At 44.7% G+C, this 27,284-nt stretch overlaps 1 protein-coding gene across 3 annotated transcripts in view; it reads right to left on the bottom strand.

Annotated features, from left to right (window-relative positions):
- CCDC160 (coiled-coil domain containing 160) overlaps positions 1-27,284 on the bottom strand; it is a 353,191-nt gene that overhangs the window by 157,136 nt on the left and 168,771 nt on the right. Inside the window, exon 1 of one of the 3 annotated variants that reach the window (XM_069612828.1) lies at positions 15,379-15,766. The exons of 1 other annotated variant lie outside the window; for it this stretch is intronic. The gene's annotated coding sequence lies outside the window, so the exon portion shown is untranslated. Of the gene's footprint in view, positions 1-6,664; positions 6,822-15,378; positions 15,767-27,284 lie in introns of those variants that run through there. One more of the 3 variants, XM_069612829.1, reaches the window with a different exon arrangement.

The following is a 27,284-nucleotide window of genomic DNA, read 5'->3' on the forward strand; positions in this document are numbered from 1 at the left end:
AGACTCTGTGTCACCCACTAAAGAAAGGGACTGCAAGGGTACAGCTCAGTCTTTGGTTACTGGTGCCAAGGAGTCTACTGCCCTAAAGGTGCCCTTCATTCCTGAGCCACCGATGGGTCTGTCAACTTCTGAGACTTCTGTCTGTCCTCCTACAACCATTGACTCTTCTATGATTCAATCCACAGCCCTGCAGTCATCTTTGGCACACCTGTCTTCAACCAATGAACCGCTGCCATGTCTGCCATTTACTCAAGAGCCAGTCCCAAAGACCTGGACATGTTTGTATCCAGCAACCGAGATTGCTCCAGCTTGCATGCCTTCAGCCTCAAGGTTTCCCCTGACCTGCCTGTCTTCAGCTACAGTGACTCATCCTGCAGATCATCCTTCAGCTTTAGAGCCTCCGGTAGTCCATCAAAAAAGCATGTCTTCAGTCCCGGAGTATACTGAGTATTTGCCTTCAGTTCATGAGACGCCTGTATCCTGCATAGCCTCGCTGCCAATATCAGAGGTATACCTGTCTACACCATCAGATTCTGCTGTATTTTCTTCTGCTCCAGCGATTCCTCCTGAATCCCAACCATTTACAGTCGATGAACGTCTAGCCTGCCTTTCTTTTGCTTCAGGAGGAGCACCAGAATGCCTGCCTTTTCCACAAGACGATTCTCCCAACTGCTTCACTTTAGCATCAGAGCCTCCTAAAGATGCAGCATCAGAGTTTGAGACTTTTGCCAGCTCCCGCTTCAGAGTCATCAAGCTGGACCAAGTGGTGAGTCAGAACCACTCACTTGGGTGTGCACAAGGGGTGGTGCAGACCGGCGTATTACCTACAGGACTTGTGCAACAGAATTCCGCCAAGAAGCACCAGTCGGGTGCTAGTAGCCAAAGGAAGGGAATGACTGCTGCAGTTCAAGATGTGTCTGTTATTGCTCCTTCTGCGAGTCTGCCTGAAATACCAAGTACTGCGTCTATCACTCCTATCAGTATGCCAAACATCCCTGCTGTTGTATCCCACGTGAAACAAAGTGGCTACACGACTGTCACCAGGAGTACTAGCCTTGTACAACCCATTGGACTTTCAGGTCTCCAAGGCGTGGAACATGTGCAGTCAAACCTTAGTCACTTTCAACCACAAGCCTTTTCCCAGATGGATGACAGAAGGAAATCTGAACCTCTACCTCAGCCACCACCTTCTCTAATGGCTGAGCATAAACCTTTCCTGAAGCCAGCATTTTCCTCACCTCCCGCATGTCCACTCTCGGCAGAAAGGCTAACAGAGCTTCTACCATTGCCTAAGGCATGTTGCACCAGCCTGCCTCCCTCCTCAAAGACTTATAAGGGTCCACTCCCAGTGACTGAGCTTCCTGGACCTTCCAACTCTGCTTCTGGTCCTGCAGGTCCTTCATGCCTTTCTTCGAACCATGAGTCTCTTCCTCACCAGAAGCCACTGTTTCCATCAGTACCACCTCCAAAGACAAAGCACTCCTATCATGGAAGTCCATCTGCCTTTGCCCACAGGCCACCATTTCCATCAGTGCCACCTCCAAAGAAAAAGCACTCCCATCATGGAAAGAAGATGTCTCGTGCGGGTGGCGGGCACCCGAAGCCGGCCTTAGGAGGGGGTATACTGTCACGACTCGCTCCCTTCACTCCCGTTCCCACCATTTGGGGGCATGATTTGGGGTTTATTCCCTACTGGACTTTTTCTCCGAACTTTATGCTACAGTGCTGTGATGATTTGGGAGCGCTAAATCCCTATTTTCCCAGCTACTTCCCTTCCGGATCCATTCCAGGTTTTTGGCAGCCAGCATGCTTCTTTAACCAAATGACTATGCTTCCCAGAATGCCTGGCCCACTGCTCCACCTCCACCCTTGCAACACAAGGTTGGGTGGAGGATAGGTAACAGCTGTGGCGGCAGGTGCAGCAATCAGCACACCCGAGGCGTGTGCTCGTTAAGCAGCTTTAAAAGCCTCAGTCTTACTTCAGTCCAGCGCTGGTCATCGTTTGCAGTGTTCCTGTTTTTGACTAGTCCCTGGTTCCTGGTTCTTTGCCTTTGTACCTACTTCCTTGTTCCTGTTTTCTTGTTTCCTCCGCCCTGAATTTCGGATTCATGCGCTAATTGATTTCTGCTCCCTTGATTTCCCTTTTTGTCTTCCTCTGTTTGCAGGCAGCAATTCTCAGTGCTTTCCCCTTTTAGATGCAGCCCAGTTTGTCTGTGTTCTATATTTCTTTGACTCTGTCCTTTGCTGCTGTTACCCATTTGCCTTAGCCTTCCTCTTAGTTTAGTTTCCTGTCTTTTCCTTGGAGGGGTAGGGAGAAGTTTGCATAGGTTATTTTGTTTTTTCCCTGCTCCTGATCCTTACTTTCTAGAGGATCCATTCCATGTTTTCCACTGCACTTCTGCATTTATTTTCCCTTTGATTATTAGGTGTGGTGTGCGGTAGTAGCTAGCTCCTGTGTGAATGCTTATGTTTTCCTCACTATTTTGTAAACACTATTCCCACTTAGGTATTTAGTTTTCCTTCCATTGCTGTTCTAGCCTTTCGGGGTCCCAGTTTCTTCTACAGGATTCGTGGGCTAGCTGACATTCAAGAGGTTTATCTCGTCCTCGTGAGTACAGTTCTTAAGTTCCCTTATGTAATACCATCAAGAGTGTTAGTACACAGATCCTGTCATTGCTTGCCCTCCACGTGGGTTTAGCGCTGTCAGTACCTGTAACAGCAATTGGGGGTAAGGCGCTTGCCGACTTTCCTCGCGGTCAGGTGCTTACCCCACATCCCTTTTCATATATTGGTTTTGATGTCACACTCTATTTGCACTCCTGGGTTCTAGCATACCTGAGTCGTAGTTCCTGGGTGCACATTTCCCTTGCCATATTCGCTGCCTTTGTACTCGCCTGACTAATCTTGACAAGTGGTGGTAGTGTGATCTGTTAAGAAAATGTGTTCTGGCAAATAACCCTAACACTTTACTGTTCTCTCTTGCCTCGTACATGTTGAAATCAGCACATTGCTTTCCTACTAACTGGTGTAAAACTATTTATGATTTAATGTCTGCAGCAGACATATCATTGCAAACTTTATTTGAAAATCCTGAGAGAGCCAAAAAAATACGATATCTTTATCACTGGATTCAAACTAGAGAATCATGTGCCTCATATAAAGACTTTAGAGATAATCCATTTGCAGTCAAAAAATGTGATCATTGTGAACCTTATCTAATTCGATCTTCTTCTGTGTCACTTCGCTCAGCCATATTGCGATTCAGATTTCATTTATGGCCCACTTGATCGTTAATGGCTAAGCGAAAAAAGTAGTCAGCAAGTCACTAGACTTTTGTCGATTTTGTGGAAACCTAGAACTGAAAGAAACTCTTCGACATGTATTCATAGATTGTCCAGGGGTGTCGAGAGAGCGAGAATTTTTCTTATATAAATAATGTCAGCAATATCGAACCCTTGACCTAAACGATAGATGGAATGTATTCTTTTCCACAAATCAAACACCAGTGTATGTGACCATAAAAAGATTCTAAGAGGCGCTGTTCACGGTATGATGCAATCTAAGACGTTTTGAGATATTTTATTTCTGCTTCTCATTCTCATGGTTGATGAATGTAATTGTACTTTGTCATACTTAAGGATTTTGTATATTGCTGTGTAAAAGTTTCAAAAGAAAAAAACATTATTTAATTTTGATATTCCTTTTTTAATGTTCCTTTTAAAAAGTGTTGTAAAGTTGATTAATCGGCTAAAAACAACTTTAGATAAAAAAAGTTAAAAAAATGTAAAAGATACTAGTCTACCGGTTGCGGAGGCTGGTGCTTCAATCGAAGCTGACTCTGTTTGCAAACCCTCTCCTGTTGCTTCTGCTCCATCTTCTGGCACACTATCCAATTCCCCACTGGAGGCTTCAGAAGATGCAGTCTCTGTGGTGTTATCCCTCTGGTGTCGTGGTTTCCTACCTGGTTGATGGTTTAATCTGGATGTTTTTTGTGGGTAGTATTCCTGCCAACTATGAACTATGTCCAGTTTGAAGACTTGTCTGTCTCCCCTTAATTTCCTCATCTTTTTTGCCTCCAATTCCTTCTTATATTTATCCAATTTTACATTAGTCTCTTCCAATAAACTCTGAATCTGGTCCTGCGTCAGGGATGAATTTAGTGATTTCTTGATGTCATTAATCTCTTCGTCTAATGTATTGAAACTATGTGATAATTCCTCTGTAGTTAGGAGAATAAGATCAAGCAAACATTTATTCAATATTTGCCTGCAACATTTAACAAAAGCAGGATTCTCTTTACATAAGGTTGGTTCCAGTGCTATTCCTAAACCTTGTGAGATTCTTTGGGCTCAGTGGTACTGAGCTAGTGTAGAGGCATGTCATTTGAGATTAATTTCCCTTCTAATTGACCACTCTAGTTGCTTAATAAGTGTCTCAGGTTTGTCTGAGGAGTGTCTTTTCACCAGCACTCATCAGGTTGCGGCGTATTCCTCCGGTGGCTCTTTCTTCTCTTCCCAGCTTCCCAGGTTGGTGCTACGACTTCAGCAAGCCCCGCTCACCTGTCGCTTTCACTTCTGCTGGCGCCGGCAACTTTGAAGCCATGGGATGGAGGCGGACAGCGTCTTCCCTTTGATTGGTGCTCGTTAGCAGCTACCAGCTGCTCTGACTCCCTACGGAGGCGCCCACACATCGGGAATCTCTGTTGGCGTCCTGGTCACACCTCAGGTCCCACCACGGCGGCTTCCACATGGAAAGGGTCCCCTGGTTTCTCCTCTACAGGCCTCCCTGCTACTGCTCATTTTGTCTCCTCAGTGGTTTCCCTTTATACACCTGCAGCCCTTTGACAGGCTGCAGGTGAGGACCTCTAATTAGATTTGCCCAACCCTGTTTAAGAGGACATGCCTGACCCTCACCGTTCTTTAAAGGCATCTTCGTCGTTTCAGTACCTAAGTGGTGAAAAGGTGTAGTGTTCATCACTCTCAGGGGCTCATTACGAGTGTGGCGGAATGGAAACAAGGTGCCGGCAAGCTTACCGGCGCCCTCGTTTCTGGACCGCCACACTACAATTCTGCCTGCCGGGGCCACCTCACCCGGAATGTCTGAGCCTGCTGGGCGCAATGGCCCTGGTAGGCAGAGTTGTCATGGAAGCACCGGCACCATCAGCAACGGTGCCAGTGCTTGTGAGTCCCCATTCCCGTGGAGTCATACTGGACTCCACAGGAATGGGGACTTACTGAGTCCCCCGCCTGACTTCCTGCTTCACCGGATTTGTAATGTCCCCGTGGCACCGGGAAGTCAGGCTGCGGATTCGGAGTTTCGAGTTCGGTCGGTAGGCGGGCTACCGCCAACCTCATAATGAGACCTGTTGTCTCCTCTTCCTCGTCCCAGTACTTTCAGCTGTTAATATGGGGGGATATGAGGATAGAGGCCTTACAATAAGATTGGGGAAGGTTCATATTTGTCACAATTAGGGTAAGGGGGCGGTTCCATGTCTCACCTAATGGTGCCCCACTCCCAGACTCAGAGGACCCTCCACCCAGGTGATCCTCCCTAACTTCTCCACACCCAGTGTCGGGATCAAGGAGCAATGGCCTTTCCCTGGCCACCTGAGAAGAGGATAGAGTGGCTTCAGGAGAACACCCTCAGATTTCTCAGACCTAGGAGGCAGAAATTGCATTCCTTCCCACCAGCGACAGAAACAGGAGGGGTGGTTTGCTTCAAAGAAGGGAAACCCAGGCTTTGAAGTGCAACCAGAAAACCTTACGACGCTGATTGTTTGCCTTGTTCTCAGAAACCGGTCTGGGTAATAAACACAAATGCTTCCTCTTACAGCTTCCACATGCCACAGGGCCTAGGTTAAAACCCCTTAAAAATACAACTACTTTGCTCGGAGAAGTCGCCTTCGGTGGTCAGCTCTCCAAGAAATACAGATCTTCCCATGAACCAGGTCTTCATAGAAGGATGTGAATCACACCTTCGGAGACCAGGAGTTTGGCTACAGTGACAGAAAGTGGCTGTAATCACGTATGAAGCAGGGAGCTGGATTTCCAAAGACCTGTGCCATGATGACATGACTCTCTGGGTCATAAACGCCACAGCTCTAAGCCACAAAGGAATTTGATACCATATTGCCAATTGTTCAGGGTGAAAAGCTCTACCAGCTGAATGTAAAACAATATTTCTTTGATAATTGTTTAATTATGCCAATTAGACGAATGTAGATATTCTTGCGCAGAAACATTGCATGTTACTGATTCATATAGCCTAGCAACCTTCCTGGCGAGCCCGGTACTCAAAGAGGGAAATAATATTTTTGTGTGAAAGTATCAGATTGTAATACCTAAAAATCTGAAACACGCATATAGCATGTTGTGCTGAAATCATCATTGAATTTATGTAAGTGACAGCAATCTGATGAACTAATTAGTATCATGACCAGAGGAACACAAAGTTTGAGAAAACCACAATTGCTTAATGTACAATTATCTAAGATGACATCACATTACACGGGAGGGAAACCTGGTGCAGACGTTACTTCCATCAGATTTCCCTCTTCATTATATGCCCAATGAGTATGAAGGGAATGGCTTTGTGTGAGGTCACTTTAGGAACATTACCCAATCACATACACACTGACCGATTAGGTTAGAGAAATTATACCTACCTCTAAAGGGAGGGGTTTCTAATGTATACAAAGTCCAAATCCACAAATGTTGTTGGCTCACTTGATGACTCACCGACAGACTGGCTGACTAATGAGAAGGAGAGAAAGGAGAATTGACAACAACAGAATGGATAATGGAATGGATTGCTTTCCCTTTGGACCACATTTTGGGTTACTAGCAATACACTGTAAAAGAAGCCTACCTGGAACTAAAGTCCTAGGCCTTCTTGAGCAGAAAAGAGAGCAGACAGGCCCAATAAAGAAATAGGGAAACCAGGCTGTGGGGGTAAGCTGAACCGCCTTCTTACTGACTGATGCCCACCTGCTCCTAGAGGGGGAGAATGGAGCGAGTCCTTAAGACTGAGTAGACTAATTATGCCAAGTAGACTATAAATATGGCCAGAAATGGTGTCGCTTGGTGCTGCTGGGGATGCGGGTTCCTTCAGAAGAAAGGCAGCAGTATGCGAACCCCAGCCGTGCACTACTGCTACAGTTACAGCGTCGTCTGGGATTTGTCTGATGATGGACCTCAGCTGGCAGGGGCAGTGCACGGAGGGCTCCTGCCCGACCTGAAGACGATGAAGAGTGCAGCCGGCATAGACAGGCCAAGTGCCTTGAATCAGGTTGCCTTTACCCAGGGTGCCCGGCTTACGCCTTCCACTATGCAGGGCGGAACAAGTAGGGAAGCGCCTCCAATGAGATAGGAATGGGTTGCTAGGCAACCACGCAACAAAGGGTGGCGTTGGCCATTTTGCGGCACCCACGTGGTTTCACACTGGGCGATTGTGAAAATATGTCCAGAAATGGTGTAGCTCGGTGCTTGGTGCTCCTGGGGATGCAGGGTCCTTCAGCAGAAAGGCAGCAGTCTGTGCACCCCAGCCGTGCACTACTGCTACAACGACGTCGTCGTCAGGGATTCATCTGATGATGGACCTCGGCTGGCAGGGGCAGTGCAGGGAGGGCTCCTGCCCGACCTGAAGACGATGAATAATGTTGACCACAAGGTCCTATGCCACCACCTTTCCACCACAGCCAAATGATCTCCTAACACCACTGCCTGGATCTCCTCCTTCTTGCAAGGCAAGACCATGCAAGTATTCTCCGACATGGCCTCTGCTTCACCTACTATTATCCTATGTGGTGTCCCACAAGGATTGTGCATCTCGCCCACCCTCTATAACATCTTTACACAACCCCTCTTCCTCCTTCTAGACTCTCTGGGTATCTCGTACACCAACTACGTTGACGATACCCAGATTCTCCTCACACTAACTGGGGACTATGTCACCGATTCCAAGACACTGAATGACATTTACAACGCAATCCAAGCCTGGATGGCAGCCAATGGGCTCTGCCTTAATTCAGACAAGACTGAACTACTAATGGTTAGTTCCAAGGAAACTCTCAAGAACCTTTACCCCAAATTCAGCCACTTTACGATCGACAGCATCAAAATCCACGTAGCTAACTCAGTGAAAACACTAGGTGTCTATCTTGACTCCAACCTAACAATGACGAGGCAAGACAATGCCATTGCCCCATCAGCGGCATACCATGCCAAACTCATGACAGCAGCCAGACCCTACCTTTCCAAGGAAAATTGCTTCACCATTGCCAGAGCTATCACAGGATCAAGATTAAACTACTGCAATGCACTGTTTCTGGGGACCTCCACCGAAAACATGGACAAACTACAAATAATACAAATTAACGCTCTGCGTGCAGCCACAGGAATCCCGAAAAAGGAGCATATCACATCCACTAGGATTCAGGCACATTGGCTCCCAGTCAGAGAAAGTGTCATCTTCAAAGCGCTTGCCCTCACCCATAAGTGTGTCCACCACACTGCTCCACCCTACTTTTCCGAAAAAATTCACCCTTCAGTCTCCACAAGACCGACCAGAACACCCTACGCAAACATGCTCACAGTCCCAAGAGTTAAGAGGGCCCGAGCCGGAGGTCTTAGATTCCCATACTTACCAGCTTTGCAATGGAACGCATTACCACCACTCCGGCGAGGAGAAGTCTCCCACCTAGCATTCCGCAAAGCTTTGAAAACGCTGCTCTTCACTTAAGTCCTGCCCGAAAAACTCACTGACCGACAACGGTCCTAAACCTTACACCTTTGTAGGATGTCAGAATGTATGTATCTTGTTATCTTATGCTCTGTACTAGTATGCTCTGTCAATGTATTGTATTCCTTTGTAACTCTGTAACTAAGCCTGCCACAAGTAACAGCGCTGCGATGCCCTTGGGCTGTATGTGCGTTTTATAAATGTAAAAAAAAAAAAATTATAAATAAGAGGTTGCCAGGCTGTCTGTGGAACAGCCAAAAATACATTGTTATGTAAGTATAATGTTAAAGGGAAATATAATGGCTAAAAGTAACTATACTCTAAAAGGGAATAGATTAAATCCCAGCTCTTTTTATTTATGAAAGTACTGCAAGAGGTGAAGGGCGGGAGATTTAAGTTGACTAAACATTTTGGGAAATTAGTAAATATTTCACAAGTATATGTGCTTCTAGAATTATAAATTTGAAAGAACAGGTCATATGGTGTGTATATTCGGATATCCCCTGACTCGAATGTGAAATGCGCAAGCATAGAAGTATTTTGTGAGCCAGAAGACCTAGAAAACAAAGTAACTAAAGTCATTCCCTGGTTATATCACCAAGCAGAGTTCTATTACTGTCGCTGAACTTGGGGAAAGAGTGATAAACTTTTGGCAAGTTTCCCAACTTTAGGTTGCCCATTGAAAATGACAAATGTTCACTGTCACACATTAATGCAATAGAAACACCACTGAAGGGAATCTCGCAAACCATACATTTTCTTTTCGCAAGCAATTTACATACAGGGATGTCAAGTAGCTTGTCTTTTAAATTTAGTTATCTGGAATGCTGTTTGAGATGCTCACATGGATATTGTAATGTTAGGTTATTTGGCATTTATATAGCGCCCTATATATTCATTGGTACGATCTCAAAGGGCTTGTGGGTGGAACGCCCTTGGGGACCGTAGTCCAGGTCAGTCGAGACATTAGGGTAGAATACAATTCTTGGGTGCACTCAATATGTGGGCAGCCAGTGTGATTTGCGTAATGGTGGCTGAATACTAACACAAGGTGCGGTGGTAGTGAGAGATCAGTTGAATTTGTGCAATCGGGTGGGTGGTCTCCAAGACTGCATTCTGGCCGCATTAGGACTGTCTAGGATGTTTATGTGTGCAGCTAGGCCGATTTTTTTGTGGGGTATAGCTGCGCTCTAACAGGTTGTTCAGGTGTTCATGGAGTAATTGTTTGTATGTGTGCTGCTAGGCTGAAATTGATCAAGGGGTATAGCTGCGCTCTGTTTGTTGGTGTAAAGTCGAGAGTGAGCAGAGAGGTAGGAGAGGTGAGTGTCTGGAGTGGATGATGTATGTTCCTAGTTACTTTCTGGGTCAGGATGAGATGGCAGTGATCGTCTTCATGTTTTGCAGTAGCGGTACTTTGAGATAGATTTACAGGTTGGACAGGAGTAAGTTATGATTTTCCCGGTCAGAGGGTCATTGTTCTTAGGTTCGGCACTATGCGTCAGGAAGCTCATTTCTGGGTCCCTGGTTGTGGTTTATGGTGGGTTACAGGGTAGGTCTAGGTAGGACATTGGATATAGGTCAGGATATATCTCGCAGTAACGTAGCCCTACTGAGGCAGCAGTGCTAAAGGACAGGCTAAACAGAGGCATTGTAGAGCCCGGTTGTTTGGTGCTTTTGGAGGGTTCGTATTTTAGTTGTGTAGTCGGGCAAGGTAGGAAGTGAATGGGTATGATCAACTTGATGGCACTAGAGGCCGCTAGGCCTGTCTAGTAGTATCGGGAAGTGAAGAGTCAGCATTATATATATATTTATGTATTACACAGCCACGGTAGTGTAGTGGCCGTGTAGGTATGGTTAAGTTGCTGTTTCCATCCACACCAAACTTTGCAAAAAAAGTGTATGGGCCACTGTGAATTTTTTTGCAAATTTTGGTGACGTTTGGTCCAGGGGGGAAAAGTTATAGGGGGGTCCCAAAACGTCTTTTCCCATAGACTGAAAGGGGGAAAAAACTTTGCGCACGTCTACAGCCCAAACCGCTGGACGGATTTTCACCAAATGTGCGGCAGGAGCGTGGTCCCAAAAGCGTGCTTTTGTAAATTTGGTGCCAATCTGTCCAGTAGTTTTCTTTAAAACGACCAAAAAGTAAGTCTGAAAAAATGTGTGATATCTATGTCAGCTCCGCGGACACACTTCCCTGTTCGCTCCACGAACAAGATACCAATTGGCTAATCCATTGCGTCATGTTCGCGGACATGTGGCGCGTTCACTGATTGGATGTTGAACGGCGTGAAGTGCGTCAGATTCTGTCGCTGCGCCCGCCATCTTTCATTCGTGTTTTGGTGTATGCGGACAACGCCGCTAACACATAAATCAACGCACCATTGCACTTCTTAACCGAGGCAGGCACCTGCACTGTTTGATGGAAACAGCGGTTCTGCAAGTGTATGGGAGTAGCAGTTCTCATGCATGCATTCAGATATGTTGTTGCAAAGTCAGAATGTATTTTCATTCTGAGTGAAGGTCACTTGGTTTGCTTTTTTGGTTGCGAGCTCAGTAGGCCCACGCATCCGATTGAACCCATAAGTGTCAATTGTTTTTTGACCTTGAGCAAAGGGAAAATTCAGTAAGAATGCAGGGAGAGAAAGTGCAAAAAATACCATTTGATAAGGTTATGTATTAAAAACGTTTGTAAGACACATGTAATATCAGTTGAAGTAGATTCTTTGCTGCAAGTACATCGCTGTCTGGGTTTAACGAAGACAATGGAGATGGTAAATATTGTGTAAGTTTACTTTTGACGACTCTACACCGGAACAAGTTTTAATTTTTTATTACCAGAACAATAATTTTGGCATTGTAACTGAGGTACTATCTTTCTGTGTAGTTGTAATTTTTTTTTTTACTTATGGAGAGTGCAGATTCTCGCCGTTTGTAGGCTATCATTAGGTTCACCCATGTTCAATGCTATTATTTCTTTAAAATGTCATGTATGATCACATCGATTTGTGTATCAGTTTCCACGTTCTTTTTGTCTTTTTTGAAATTGTTCGGTAAAGGTTGGGTATTGATACGTATTTTCTGTTACGTTTTCCGAACAGCTACATTCTGCCGTACTGTGATTGCCATGGGTTCCAGATGCCAAGGGATAGCTTCTTTGCACGCCAGATGCACATACTTGTGACCGGCTGCCTAACAGTCACTGTATTGTGGGACGACCGGCCCGGCCCCATTTGTCCATACGCTGGAGTAGCCATTAGGAGTAACATAACATAACATCTTTTATGGTGGTGTAGGCCAAACTTCATGCCGACGTCTTGGAAATCACTGTGCGACCGAAGCGGTTGCTTTATCGAAAGCGAATACTTTGTGTATGCGAAAAGATCAACGTGTACCTCACGATTAACATTTTCGACGACGACCGAAGAAACAAAGTTACTATTTGATTTAAAATGGGAATAGTCCGATGGTAGTTTATTGTGAAATTAAAGTACTTTACAAATTCTAAAATTGTTAATGTTTTCCTTTAAAAAACAGTTTATTATTTCAAAATGTAACGTGCTACGTTGTACGTCGCTGTGTGTTCATTTGCAGGTTCTGCGTCATGGCACGTAGGTGCTTATGGGTGCATTTGGCTACGCTGGAGAGGAACGTCATCCAAAAAAGTGTACAATATCATTAGGGTTGGTTATGTGACGAGATGTGGGAGTGTTTTCGTATTACACAAGTGTCATAATGTATTTAAAAAACGTAGCGGTATACGTTTATTGACTGAGGGGTTGGCTGCAGCCATGGGTAGTGGGCAGAATGTCGGGGTCATGGTATAAGGTCATGATCCGCACAATGTGGCTACTGGCCATGACCAGAAGGGAGAAAAGATAGGATTACAGTGGCCATGTCCACCTGGGACTGACTTTGTGGTAAAGTTGTTCGACATTACGATACATTTGAAAGGGAGGAAAAAAGTGCTGGTGGTAATATGTTAACAGCGTTCCCTTTTTGCTTTTTGCAGGCTGCCATGGAAAGCGAAGAGGGGCCATGTATGGAACAACCACCTTCCCTTTCTATGGTGGCCATCTTAGAACAGGATTTTGTTTTCTAATCCGGGACGCCACAGGCGTCCCGCGTTAGAACGACAAATCCTCTTTTTCAGTAGCACACGTTACTGCTTTGCAAATCTAGATTGTTAATGGCAAATGTTATTGCATCTATGTCCTTTGCTGAGAAATATAAAGTAGATGGAGTGTATGTGATTTTTAAAAAAAAATATTTTGAAACTGTGAAAGGTGGTTCTTAAAGGAACATTTACTTTGTTTATGGATGGCTTTTTTTTGCGAAGGACAGCCAAGAAGGAAGTTGCGGACGGAAATGAGCAAAGAGGCACCAAACAGTAATATGGGGGGGTAGGTGGACGGGGGAAAATGTTGTGCGTGTGTTATTTGTAAGGTAGGGGCAGTGTTTCTCATGCTCCTTCATTACAGCAGTGGTGCTGTTTCTTGGGTAGGAGGGATGGCCTTAGCTCATGTCGTTTTGAGATAATTAGTACTTTTGCTAAAAGTATGTACTACATTGTTAATGGTTGACTACGAATAAGTGTTCGAGCTGTGCAAGGGAAATGTTGAAGGTGGAAGTTCCTACATCAGTAAAAAATGTATTTCCACGGTGTCCATGAGGCATACATCTTATTGTTAAGTGTGTACGGATTCTCGGACACGTCACCGTGCTGTGCGCAAGCATATGGTCATGTGGCATTCTCTGCAAGGTGTGCAATGATGTCAGATGTTACTTTACATTATGGTTACGTGCACTACTACAAACCGATCAACTTTAGCAAAAAAAATTTGTTAAAGGGATGTTATGATTACGTTGCGCTACTAAAAAACTATGAAATTCAGTAAAAAGACATTGTTAAAAAGGGGCATTATGGTTAAGTTGCCCTACTAAAAACCTGTGAAATTCAGTAAAAAAACTTTGTTAACGGGACGTTATGGTTCAAAGTAAAACCGAAAAACCCTTGAAATTCGCCAGTTATGGTAAGCTAAGCAACCATAACTCGCGCCACCACTGTGCACTGCTAACACTAACACCCAGGACATCAAAGATGACATCAGAAATGTCATTGATGACATCACTGATGACATCACATGTCTGGCTCCCCCTTTTTTCCTTTACCGACATATCTAGGCCACATGGTTTTCTTCAGTAACAGTTAGGAATTAAAAATATAAAGGTACTATATTTGTAGACTTATCCTTCAAGTATGTTCTTACAGTAATTCCCTTAGGGTCCAGTCAAATCATGTGATACATATGCATAGGGTAAGTAGCACCTTTGAAAGAGAGCAATTATTTCTCTACATAAAGATAATCAGTTAGGTTATGAACACTTACTGCTACTACCGCTGTTTTTTTCCTTACTTCAATTTTTGTGTATATACTCATATTTGTATGTGATGTTGTGTCTGTGTTTTGTCTATAATAATGCCATTATGTAGTAAGTGGTTTTCATTACCTACTTACCACATGTTTCACAGTACCCAAAACTCTAATAAGAAAACAGTTATCATTTCACTGTTCAACATGGCAAGCTTATGAATATTGCACCTCCATCATGTATGCTACACACAATGCCTATGTTTCTACATGAGTAGCTTAGTAAACTGCATAGAACTTCATAATAGAATGCTACTTATATCAACGCATTGCTTAATGCACTAATTAGCACTTGATATTTATTCCAATGATCCTTGACACTTTTTGGTCAACATTATAATAAGAATACCTTCTACAGAGTTTTCATTCAAAGGAAATGTACATGTGATGTCATCAATGATGTCATCAATGACATTTCTGATGTCATCTTTGATGTCCTGGGTGTTAGTGTTAGCAGTGCACAGTGGTGGCGCGAGTTATGGTTGCTTAGCTTACCATAACTGGCGAATTTCAAGGGTTTTTCAGTTTTACTTCAAACCATAACGCCCCGTTAACAAAAAACGGGACGTTATGGTTTGAAGTAAAACTGAAGTTTTTTTAGGGTGTGTGAGGATTACTTGTACAATGTAGAAGAAAAAACTCTGAGACAGAAAGTAGTTTGCTTGGGTTTAAACGTAACTCCCAATATTTTTATTAACAGGAAACTTTCTCTTTCTTATTTTCAGGTAAAAGGATACGTCTTTGCTTTCTGGACTTCACCACCTTCCAGCTGCACAGCTGCTCTTCCCAGGCAACAAACGGTAAGTGTCTCTCAACAGTCTCTGTCTTTGTTTCCTTCTTTTCTTTCTCTCTTTATTTCTGTCTGATATAGTTTCTTTGTTTCCTTTACTCTCCTTCTCTTTCTTGACAGGGTAGACTATTTCCCTTCTCTCTTATCTTGAATTCAGCTTGAACAATGTGAAATAACGGCTTGCGTGGCTTTTCTCTTTGAGTATATTGTTTATTCGCAGTTCTCAGCGAGTGGGTGGGTGGGTTAATGGCAATCCCTCACACTCATTATTCAATCAGGGCTCATAACGTGACGTCTCCATTCAAGCCTTTTCTTGTCTCACTTAGGCACGTTCCACAACCCTCCAGGTAACTTCTACACTAATTCCTAGCAGCAGACTTCATTTACTTTTACCTCCTTCCGCCATCTTACTTCACATACCTTCGTGGCTGAGAGCTTCAGTTCGTTCTGTCGTGCGTTCTGTCTTTTCCCTCTATGTACCTCGGATCAGCTCTTCCTCGGTACTGTAGAGCCGGTTGGCCCCGCCCCTCGAAGGCTTCTCTGCTTTCACAGCTGGCACAACAATGCGGCGGCCAGAGATCAGCTGTCCTTTATAAACAGCTGCGGTCGTCACACCCCCTTTTCTACGTCTTAACAACGGCTCCAGCTTCGTCAATTTCAGAACAGTAACGTGAAAACGACAACCGGTCATTTCTTTTATAAACACAGAAACGGCTTTCCTTCGCGCAACGGCACCTCAGGATCAACAGGCAAACTTAATCTTTGTTTCTTTCTGACGGCCACCGCTCAATACGCCCAGGTATAACTGTCATGCTCTGCCTCCTCCAAATCGACCCCGGTCTCCTAGCAACCAAGAACAAAGCTTTCATTCGAAAAAAGCACTTCAGGCCCACGTTCATGATCGCGTTTTGCTCATAAACAAAGAACGTGACATGCACACGATCTCCATTCTCAGCTCCAAGTGCCCAGATGTTATTGTCCTCAGGCAAACTTCCCTATTTACAGACAGCCTGCAAGACTTCATCACAGGGTGGTAAAGTTAATAGAAAATATATAGGCGTAAGGTGGGTGGGGAAGTGGGGGGGTCTCCCACCTCCCCCACATATATATGTGAACAAATGGAGAAAAAAGTCAGACTTTTGGTAGCAGGTCTTTTTGACCTCAGACTTTTCACACGGATCCATCCTAGACACTAAGGCTGTCAACTGTGGCCTCACAGTTCCTAAATCCACCTTAATGTTTTATTGGTCGTTTTCTGTGGTCGCTTCTCTCAGTATCCATAGGAACACTTGTTGGCCAGCTGTAATTACTTTCCAATTTAATGTTATTGAACTCATGATTCCATAGTTTGGTGAGTTTCGGTGGCCTTAAGACGGTCCGAATCATGGTTTACAGAAAAAGCCAGGTTTTTAGACATTTAGGGAAGGCCATGTAGTCTTGGGTGTGTCGAATGTGATGGGGAGAGAGTTCCACAGAGTTGGAGCCATGGTTGAGTAGGCGGACCATCCAATCCTGGTTGAATTGGAGGCTGGGATCACTAGTAAGAGGGCAGTGCTTGACCTTAGGGAGCATGATGGGTGGTAGGGTGTAATCATCTCTTGTAGGTATGCTGGGCCGGTCTTGTGCACTGCTCGTGGGTGATGCACAGGATTTTAAAAGTTGCCCTTTGTCCAACAGACAGCCAGTGAAGGGTGCGAAGAGAGGGGGAGATGTGATCCCTGTGTCCCAGTGCAAGCAGGAGTCTGGCGGCAGCGTTTTGGGCTCTTTGTAGTTTGTTAAGTTGGTATGCTGGTGTTTCCAGCTATAAGGAGTAGGCATAGTCCAGTCTCGCCATAACAGTGGGCATAATAGCAGCAAGCCTGTTGGGGAAGGTGAGGTACGGGAAAATGCGTTTTAGGAGCTTGAGGTGATAGTGACAGGATTTTGATACATTATTGATCTGGGAGAGGACTAAGCCTGGCCATAGTGCAGCCAAGGTTTTTAACTATTTCGGAAGTAGGAGGGGGGTGCCAACAGAGGGTGGGCCATGGGAGTGGATGCAGGAGAAGAGCAGTGTTGCCGCTCACCATGATCTCAGTTTTATATGGGTTCAGAAGGAGGTGGTTTCTTGTCATCAATCGGTCAATTTCTCTGAGGCAGGCTTCAAGGTCGGTCCGTGGGTTGAAGCTTGTTTTGGGAATTCTCAGGATAATTGTTAGGCAGAAACCTGTGCAGTTCCCTTAGGGACCACTGCAAAAGATTTAAGACTACAGGTGTTTGGCAGTAAACCCACTTGGTAGCAGTCTGTACCACACAGATTCACTTGGTAGTTGTGGCTGAGCAGTCAGACTTCCCTCAAGAAGAGTTAGGCAGTATGTAGAGTATACACAATAGGTACAGAGATACAATAGCACAAGCAAACACTGACCAGAGCTTTGGTGTAAAGGTATATAATTATTTATTTAAAGACACACTTGTAAATTACACTAGCACAAAGAGAAAATTAAATTCAGCACACAGTCACTATTATATATATACAACCCTCACTACTTATTAGACAAGTCTTAATGAGAAACACCACTTATTTTGAGACAGAGGTGAGCGCTTAACATAAGATGGCACTCTAATAAGTTATTAAAAAGGGAGGGAACAAGGCAGAGTTATGGAAGCACACAAATTTCAATACTTTTAAAAGAACCACAGTAAGGCAGAATAGGCAGAGTTCTACTGTAGAGCAAGGAAGTCAGTTGCAAGGCCCACTCTTGCAGAGAGCAAGCAGAAGGGGTCCAGGTTCACACAGTGGGGTTATGCCCAAAGAGTCTTGTAGATAGTTTGCACACAAAGAATGAAATTAAAGTCAGGCAAAGTTAGCTAGGGTGTCCCAGGCCAGCCCAGGTTAGAAAGTCGAGGCTTTACTGTCACCCCGAACGATTTGTCGCAAGGGAAGCCAGGCGGGACACAGTACCTTAAGTGTGAAGGAAGCTCCAGCGGGGGCAGTTGTTCCAGGCAGCGGGTGCAAGTCGGTGTTTCGTCCAGAGGAAGAGGAGGTCTCGCCGTCGAGGAAAGATGAAGGTTGTTGCACTGCCAGGGAAGAAACCAGCCGCGGAGTTCTTCGGTTAAAAAGGTACTACTCTTCTCTTCGCGGTAGTGGTAAGCCGTGGTATTCCGGTTGCCGGGGTGCTTGGCACGGGCAAGGCGGCCACGAGATGCTCCAGGAAGGTGAAAAGAAGGCAAAACTGGTTATCCCCACCAGTCAAAGAAAGAAGACTCTCCGGACTGGAGATCTCCTCTGTCGTCGGGAAAAGTGGTGAGACGGTTCAGCAGGGCTCCACCGGTGGTGTCATCGTTGCAGGTCGGCTCAGCTTCTCCCTCCTCAGATTCTTAGGTCCTGTGGCGACTTCTGAAGTTCCAGTCCCCAAAGCCCTGCTTTTATGCAGCAAACCCCCATTCATTCAGCCTAGTTGTCAATCAAACATGCTAAGAGCCGGCCGGCTCACCACTTGGGCCAATCACACAAGAGTGTGACTTGAGTTGCCAAAGCAACTCAGTCCAGGGTGCCTAAACCCCCTTCCACGCCCCCTGTGGTACCCAGACAGAGTGGCACCACTTTTGGAGGCTTCTGTGGAGAAGCCCGCCAAAAAGTGGAACAAAGGGCTCGACTTGGGTTGGAGTCACAGAAGAGAACACAAACGCCATTTTTGAATCGAGTTCTGGCAAAAAATACCAACCGGTGAATTAATATTAAATAAATAAACCGGCGGTATGTTCGAGGCTATAGGAATTAAATAATTAAAGTTGGTAGCCTCGAACAATGGGAAAATCCCATAGAGATATATTCGCGGTCGAATATAAAAAGTAGTATCCACTGCCACCAGCCAAAACTCGATCAGGGGGGACGAAGACATGCCCCCTCGAACAACAGACCCCGGGGCAATCGAATTGCCCCGACCAGTACGTCCACAATATGATGGTTTGTACTGGTTTCTGTTCATAATTTGGGACTAGTAAAGCCAATGGTGACTTAACATGCCCTGGGAGACAGTAGTCAGTCCCAGGGTATGGAGTCGATGTTGGGGGGTCACTACGACACCCCCTTGGTTACGGCACGGAGGGTGCTGTGTAACCCACATCAAAAACACATGAAACCCTATGGAGTAAAAGACCCCAGAGCCCATAAAACACATGGAAAGACAAAGGAACACCTCAAATCATGTCTAAGAGTGGGAGTAAAAGAGTCTCACTCTTAGCAGGAGAATAAAATAAACCCCAAAAATCCAGCAAAGCTGCTGGGGGACTCACTAGGTTTGGGAAATTAGCCTTTACAGAGAATTCTCCCTAACAATAATTTGGGTATCGTCAGCGTAGTTGTAGCAGGTGAGGTTGTGCACGCGGACGATCCCAGGTAGAGTGGTCAGATACAGGTTGAAAAGGAGAGTAGAGAGGCAGGCGCCTTCTGGTACTCCAGTGTTCACGGTGTGGGCAGTGGAGAGAAAGGGGGTGAGGAGAGTAATTTGTTTTGTGTTGTTGAGGAATGAGGCAATCCATTTGCGTACCAAGCCTCGGATTCCTAGGGAGTGGAGTCGGTCAAGGAGGATAGAATGGTTAACGGTGTCAAAGGCGGCTGACAAATCAAGGACAACCAGCACTGCACAGCCCTCCGAGTCCGCCAAGACTTTGAGATCATCCCAAATCGAGATCAGAGTGGTTTCTGTTCCATGGCGCAGCCTGAAGCCTGATTGAGCGGGGTCAAGTAGGTGGTTGGATACCACAAAACGGTTGAGCTGAGAGTACGCAGCTCGGTCAATGAGTTTCACCAGGAAATTGGCCTGTAATTCTTAGGTTCAAGGGGGTCAAGGGAAGCCTTTTTTCAGAAGAGGTTTGACATGCGCTATTTTAAAGGACTCGGGAAAGATGCCAGAGGTGAGGGAGTGATTTAGGGCCTCATCACAAGTTGGGCGGTATCACCGGCGGTAGTTAGCGTTATCGCCAAACCTCCTGGCGCTATTAGCGCCGGATCACGGGTTTTGCGAAACGGTAAGTCTTCATTCCCCATTGGGCCCATTCGGGAATTCCCCATTCCCCATTGGGCCCAATGGGCAATTTTCAGCGCTACTACTGCCGGCGGTATTAGCGTGCGGTAATAGCACAGAAAATCAGCGAAATCACCGAGGATTTGCCCCAGCACAGACCTGGGGTAAATCCTACCAAACCTGTAATTAGGCAGACCCTTAAATGCGGCAGTAATAGCGTTACCGCCGCATTTAAGGGTTAACTCAAACTCGTGATGACCCCCTTAGTATGGACATTGCATGTCCTCCTGCACATGTAGAGGAGAATATTTCCTTCAGAAGGGGGGCTGGACAGGGATCAAGGGGCGATCCAGAGGGTCTGCTGCCGAATTGTAGATCAAGGAACTAGTCTCTCGGGATGGGGTTGAAAGAGTCGAAAGATGGCATTGCGGCGGTCTGAGCAGTGGAGTCAGGGGGGGCCAGAGGGTAAGGGTAGAAAGTTTGGTATTAATGGTTGCCATCCTGTCTAGTGATAGGTTGTAGAAATGCAGGGAGAGGGAGTCGCAGAGCGTTTTCCAGGGCGTGGCCAAGGCAGAGGTGCAGGAGGGTATCACAAATTCAGAGATGATCCCGTGGAGCTCTTTGCTGCTGTTGCGACAGTTCAGGATTCGTTTATTGTAATAGGCCTTTTTGGCCTTTCGGATCTCGGATTTGTAATTACGGTGGGGGCGGGCGAACATAGATCTGCTGAGAGGGGTTTTGGATGATCGCCATTTGCACTCAAGAGAGTTATTTTGGCTTTTGAAGGTCTTCAGGTGGGGCGTGAACCGTTTGGGGGATGGATGTTTGCGAGAGGCAGTGTTGCTTGAGTGGGTGAGGGGAAGTAGTGATTCATTAAGCCAGGAGTTAAAGGATTCGATAGTTAATGGTCTATCTGAGGCTGGCTGTGCTGGGAGACTGTGCTGCAGGGCTTCAGCTAGGTCAGGGAGTACCTTGACTTTGTTCCAGCATTTGTGATCACGTGTGGTGCCAGGGTGAGCCTTGGGTGGAGGGGTGGAGTGTGGACAGAGAAAGGGATGGCTGAGTGGTCTGTACAGATGTCCGGTTATGGGACTGGATACAGAGACGAGGACACAGGAGCTGAAGATTGCATCAAGGGTCTGACCTCCAGAGAGGGTCGGACCTGTGGTATGTCGGGAAAGGTGAAGTGCCTCTAGACTGTCTACCAGGTGATGGGTCATGGAGTTGTTTGGCACATCAAACCAGATATTGATGACCCCAATAGTGTGAGTGTTGGGTGGTTTACCTGAATGGCAGCAAGCGAGTCACAGAGATTGTTGGCAAAAAGTCTGTCATACCCGGAGGGTCTGTGTATAAGTAGGAAGCAGTGAAAACTGTTGGCAGTAGCGAGAGTTTTACTAGAAGGGATTCACAGTTAGCATTATTCACAGTTATTGGGTAGAGAAGCAGTGTTTATTTTAAATAAATAAGAAGTAAAGAGATTCAGAGAGGCAGGGGTGTCCCAATTTTATTCAGTTTCTAACAAATGAAAGCTTTATCCTGCATACAGATAATTTTTTTCAATGATTGATGCGCGCTCAGGGTAATTCAAAGAAACAGGTGGCAATGTCTATGTTTTGCAAAAGTCAAAATTCATGTAAACGTAGCATAGAAAAGTGATACGACCAGTGTAGTGGTCATTCTTCAGTGTAGTCACCATTAACATTAGAATTTCATAGATAAATAATTTGTTTATATTTAAATTGATTTACTTATTTATTTTATCCATAAATAGAGCTTCTGTGCAACCCTGCATGTTTCCTGTCTGGGGAGGGAGGCTGCAGGGAAACAATATTGTTAAATTGGGGGACCCAGGTTCGTGAAAGGAACTGTATTCAATAAATAAAAATTGGGCACGCCTGATTTGGGGTGGGTGGAAAATTCCCCCAAACTAGCTGTCGCCAAATTAAAACATCCTACTGCAGATTTGCTAATATGTTGTTGCAAACGCAGAAATAAAGGAAAAAGCATATATATTACCTCAAGAGATATTGAATAACCAAATGTATTACTCGACTATAATGATTAATGCAGTTTTCTATGAGCCGAATTAGTTAAAGAAGTTGATGAATTGACGAACATTGAAATTTAGATTGTAATTTAGGGGAATATTAAAGGCCTGTCTGCGTAGGCCCGGTTCCCATGAAACCTGGTTTCTGAAAAGTAGCGAAGTTTGAATATTTGTCCATGCTGGCTTGCGTTAAGCTGCAACAGGGGGGATTGTTGAGGAAAAGAGGAATACAGTGAATGAAGAAAAAAATAAATCCATGAATTATAAGAAAAATAAGCCAAACAAAATGAAATGAAATTTAGGCCACCCCCCACATCTGCATCACATTAGCAAAACCGTTTTCTGCGACTTTTGATTATTCACAGATGGCGGGACTGATAATGTTCTGTTCAGCAAGAATCAGAGCCAAGGTCGTTTTTGCCCATACGATGGCTCAGACTGGTAAGGACTCGTATGAACAATGGACCACATATAAAAGAGCAGAAGTTGTCATGATGGGAGGGGTCCCTATGCCCCTTAGTGTGAAAAATGTGACCGGAAGTCGTTAAATGATGCAGCAACCGAAGTGGACACTGTGGACAGACTAATGAAAGGATTCATTGTACTGCCAGGTGGCATCAGCCAGAATGCCTAGTGATGGGTTCCAGAATGTTCTTTGGTTTTGAATCTGTCAGGTGACTAGTGACCTATAAAGATGAGGGGCCTGGAGGGCAGGTTAGATGAGAGCAGTGTGAGGGGTCAGAAATGAGAGGCGGACACAAAGTTGTAATGGTTTCAACATCAGACATCTTTATTAAAATAAAAAGGATGGATAAAGGCCTCTCTGATCCTATCCTAAAGCGAGTTTCCCTACCTAGCAAACTAAAACTAAAGATCAGTCTGCGTCAAGTTTTCAAAATTATGTAAACTGCCCTTGGGTCCAGAACATACAAATCTGACCCTCACACTAAAAAGGAACAACTAAAAGTGTAAGGAAAATGTCTCTGGCTTAGGTTTGGCCAAAAAGTGTTAATAATTAAAGCGAGTAGATAAATTCAACAGAAACAGTATTTTCCCAGGAGAAATCCTTGGATCCAGAGGGTGGTTCCCTTCCCCTGGATATTTCAGGTAAGATGGCAAAAGTGTCCTTTCCAACCAATAATTCCTTTAGGTCTTTATATCAGTCTCCGTAAGTTCCTGTGCAAATGATATGCCTTCTACCTAAACATTAGAGACAGGGAATGTTAAATGTGTGGATGACGTATGAATGGTATTTTGCCTAGAGTGATTTTCAAGAAAGGGTTTCTGGGTTTTACACAGGAGGAAGTTGTATAGTGACAACAGGCCATTAAGAGCTATGAAGGAATTATGGGGTTTTCTTCTCCGGAAAGGGAAGAATACTGCGTCTTTTCTGATGGGGGTCACCACCTTCCCTCAACATTCGTCTACTCCCACATGATCCTCCCTTATAGTACCATAGTAACACCACCAGGATCAGGTAGTGGCTGCCGTCCCCTGGCCGATTGGAGGAGATCCTTGAAGGAGAATAAGTGATGACTACACAGGATTCATCACATACATTCCACCTAAAGATCTGGTCTCGCGATCTAGGGTCATTGGTTTGGTCAAAACCAATAGCCTCCCCTATATAAGGAAGAGGTTCCTTAGTTTGAGGTTCCCAATCCCAAAAAGAGTGTGTTAATGGGAATTCCTCCTTTCCCATGAATAAATTGAAGAATACGGAAGGGATGTTTTGATAGCATTTCTCTGACTGTTTTCAAAATTAGGGAAGGCTGTACCAACAATGGCTTCTTTGTGTAGCCCTGGAATGACAAGGTCTTCGTGTATTTTAATGCCTATTTGGGTTACTTGGAAGATCCACTGGTCAAAGCGTTGAACAGCGCTTTCTTAGACTAGTTGTGCTGGTAGGTTGGAAATTACAGCCACCAATATGTATACTCTCTTTCCTAGAATTGTAATAGGGGTAGAATCTCTGTATGGCCATGAATACACCCTGTGTCTTTTTGTCCAGAGGATTTCCAGCCCTGGGGAAGTACGTCAGCTCTTATAGCACATCCACTACTCCCCATATCCAAATGGGCACAAATAGACTTTCCTTGTAAAAAAACAGGGATTTTGTAAAGGATTTTGTCTCTGCTACATATTATAGTATTGGATTTTCTCAGAGACACCGTTTCTCTAGAATGAAAAGACACAGCGATTTTGCAAGAGAATCCAGTATCAAATATTTGGTGCCGCTCTGCTGACAAATTAGATTTCTGATTTATGAGCTGGACAACTGTTTGTGATGTGTCTTAAACTCACACAAATACATTATCCTATTTCTAAAGAGCAGTAGTTTACAGTAGACTCGTATTCTTCCCAAGAGGGATCGGATTCCTCCTCAGAATATGAGACAACAGTCTTTTGATTTTAGGCTTTACTTTTCTTTAGGAAAACCCTTTCAAAGGTGGGGACACATTGGGAGATTTGGCTGCCTTCCCTAAAGTCTCTTCTTCAGCTGATTGTCAAGGGTTTTGACCCATGTTGAATTATTACACTGGGTAGATGTGGGGATGAGCTGTCGCCGCCCATCATTCTATCCCAGAACAAAACTAAATCAATAGACTGGGTAGATGTGGGGATGAGCTGTCACCGCCCATCATTCTATCCCAGAACCAGGAGAACCGCGCAGTTTTGCGCACACCAAAATGGTCGCCTGACCTGCCACCCACCAGTGCGAGTGTGATAGGCCAGGAGTGCCATGAGTGAAATGTGTGCCAAAGGAAAAACAGCAGTACCTGTGCCTAAAAAATAAAAAAAGCGCTTTGAAATCACCTTTGTTTCTCTGAAATGCAAGCTAAAAATGCCTATTTTAAACATCGCAAGATATTCACAAATCTCAATGAACACCATCAGACATTTGGCAGAATGTATTCTTGTGTGCATACTAAATCTGGAAAGAGAAAGAGCCCAAAACAATGTTTATAACAAAACTGGCTGAGCTGTGGATGTCAGCAGCTGAAATGAAATTGGACTGAAAGACACTAAAATCTAAATGTTTAAAATAAATGAGTAACCTACTGTTGAGTGGCACATAGTTTGCAACTGTTAAATGCCATAGTTTTGAACTTAGAATCAGTGTTCTAGCTGCATGTGTAAAAATTGCAAGTTTGGGTTGAATGTAGAAAACTGGGAACTAAAGTGACATTTGGCTGAAGCCTGGCTTGAAGAGAGTGAATTCTGCCCGGCAACTACCCCCGACAGCAGTTGAAACTTGCTCAGCCACTCTTCCCAGGCCTGACTGCATTCTGCTGCCCCCACCAAAAGGAGATGACACCTCCCTGATTCAATCAGGGGAGGAGCACCTGGGGACTGCAGGAAACTAAACAAAGCACTGTCCTTGGCCCAGGCAAATGTTAAATTAGGGGGGTCGTAAATGGCTTCCTCTTGGAAGGAAACGGGGAGGGGCACTGCATGTGAGCAAGCTGAGCTTGGGGGAAGTGGATAAACCAGAAATTCCACCATGTGCTTTGGAAAACCACACCCCTTTGGGGCCAGAGCATGATTTTAAAAAGATGGATAATTCATAGTGCGGACTTGTAAAAATTATATAAATAACATCATCATTCTTGTGATTTTTCTGTGCACATTTTAAGAGGTGTTAGGACTCTGGGGTATGTTCTTGGGGATAGTAGCGGAAAAAAGGTTGTTACTCCAAATGTATGCATGTTAAAAATCTGACACTTTATCATCTGAAACCCATATTCCTGGTGCACATTTGTGTAAAATCTGGAAAGGTTTAGAGGTTGTTATCTGGATGAAAAGGGGAGAATTCTGTCATAAGTGGACACGACATCTTACAAAGACAGGGATCGGATGGTTTGGTGCTACAGAAAATATGTTAACTGGACATATAATATTAGAAAAATGGTACATAGATAAATATGTATTTGGATCAGAAATAGATTTGTGTGCAATTTGACAAGGGGAGGATCCTCTGACCATAAACCTACCTCATCACTCTGACTCACAACCCAGTTCCCCCAATCAAGGGAGAGAGGAGGAACTGGCCAATGATAAGTTGAGAGGGTTGGGCATGCAGAATGAGCCGACCCACCCACTTTCTAAACACATAAAAAGAGCCACTGCAGGACAGTTAGGGACATTCACTTCCCACTTCAAGCTGATTTCTTGCGGAGCGTTTTGCCAGAAGACACCAGATCCAGCACTTAGACTTCAAATCCAGACAGAGACCAGAACTTTGAATTCAGACTTCAGAATTTGTCAGCAGGCCTCAAAATCTTTTGCAAACTGATTTACCCCAGACTTCCAAGGGGCACATCAGAGTAAAACAGCCGGGCTGAGCGGTTTGATTCTGGCCTAAAACCCTGTGCCAGAAATGCCCAGAAAGCAGAGCTGTACCCGGAACCAGAGACCAGACCTTTGTGAAGTGCCAAGTGCCAGACCCAGCAGAGTAGAGCTGACCCAGACCGCTGTAACCAGAGAACCGGTACTAAACACCGTCCGTGGCAAGAGAACCGCAGCCAATCCTGACCCGACCCGTGACAAAGTCGCATTCCTGTCCAACATATAGTGGGAGTACTCAGCCAGAACCGACTTTCTATTCATTATACTTTTTCCGTAATCGCGCTCGACGCACTCGGAAAAAGTGCCGCGATTTGCGATTTGGCTCAAATTTCTTCACGTGTAAAAATATTTGTCCTTGCTTTCCTTTGCTGAAATTCGTTTGCAACCTGACAATCATTCATAGAGCATTGCTAAAGTGATCCTGAACTAATTTAAAGCAACTATCACTCACCCTGAACCTCTAGAGGGAATTAAAATATTTTTTAGCATATTTTTCCCCTTCTTTGCATACCACCTTTAAAGTACTTTGCCTGTGTTTAAAATCATCCCTGTTGATCTAAGCTTGCTATGGGGGAACTGAATTGGGATTGTACTGTGATTGTATTCCTGAAGACTGCATGTGTCACTTCCACCTCCTTACATTGCATAGAGGGGGGGTGAATTGCCAAAAGCGGAAAAGTGATTATATTATGTTTTGCTGAAATCATATCAAGTTTATTCCTGTGTTGTTTTTTTCCACCTTGCATTTCCTTGTACCATATAAAGCATTCTCAGCTACCTTATCCTCTATACTACTCCTAAGTAATTACCCAGTGTGCTAGTATCACATCATCCATTGTTGATCACTCACTGTCATATGTCTAAGTGTGATCTCAATTATTAATTTATTATAAAAGTGCGATATATATATATATATA

This window comes from Ambystoma mexicanum, chromosome 5p (genome assembly GCF_040938575.1).
Source record: "Ambystoma mexicanum isolate Mex_15411 chromosome 5p, UKY_AmexF1_1, whole genome shotgun sequence".
Taxonomy (NCBI): Eukaryota; Metazoa; Chordata; class Amphibia; order Caudata; family Ambystomatidae; genus Ambystoma; species Ambystoma mexicanum.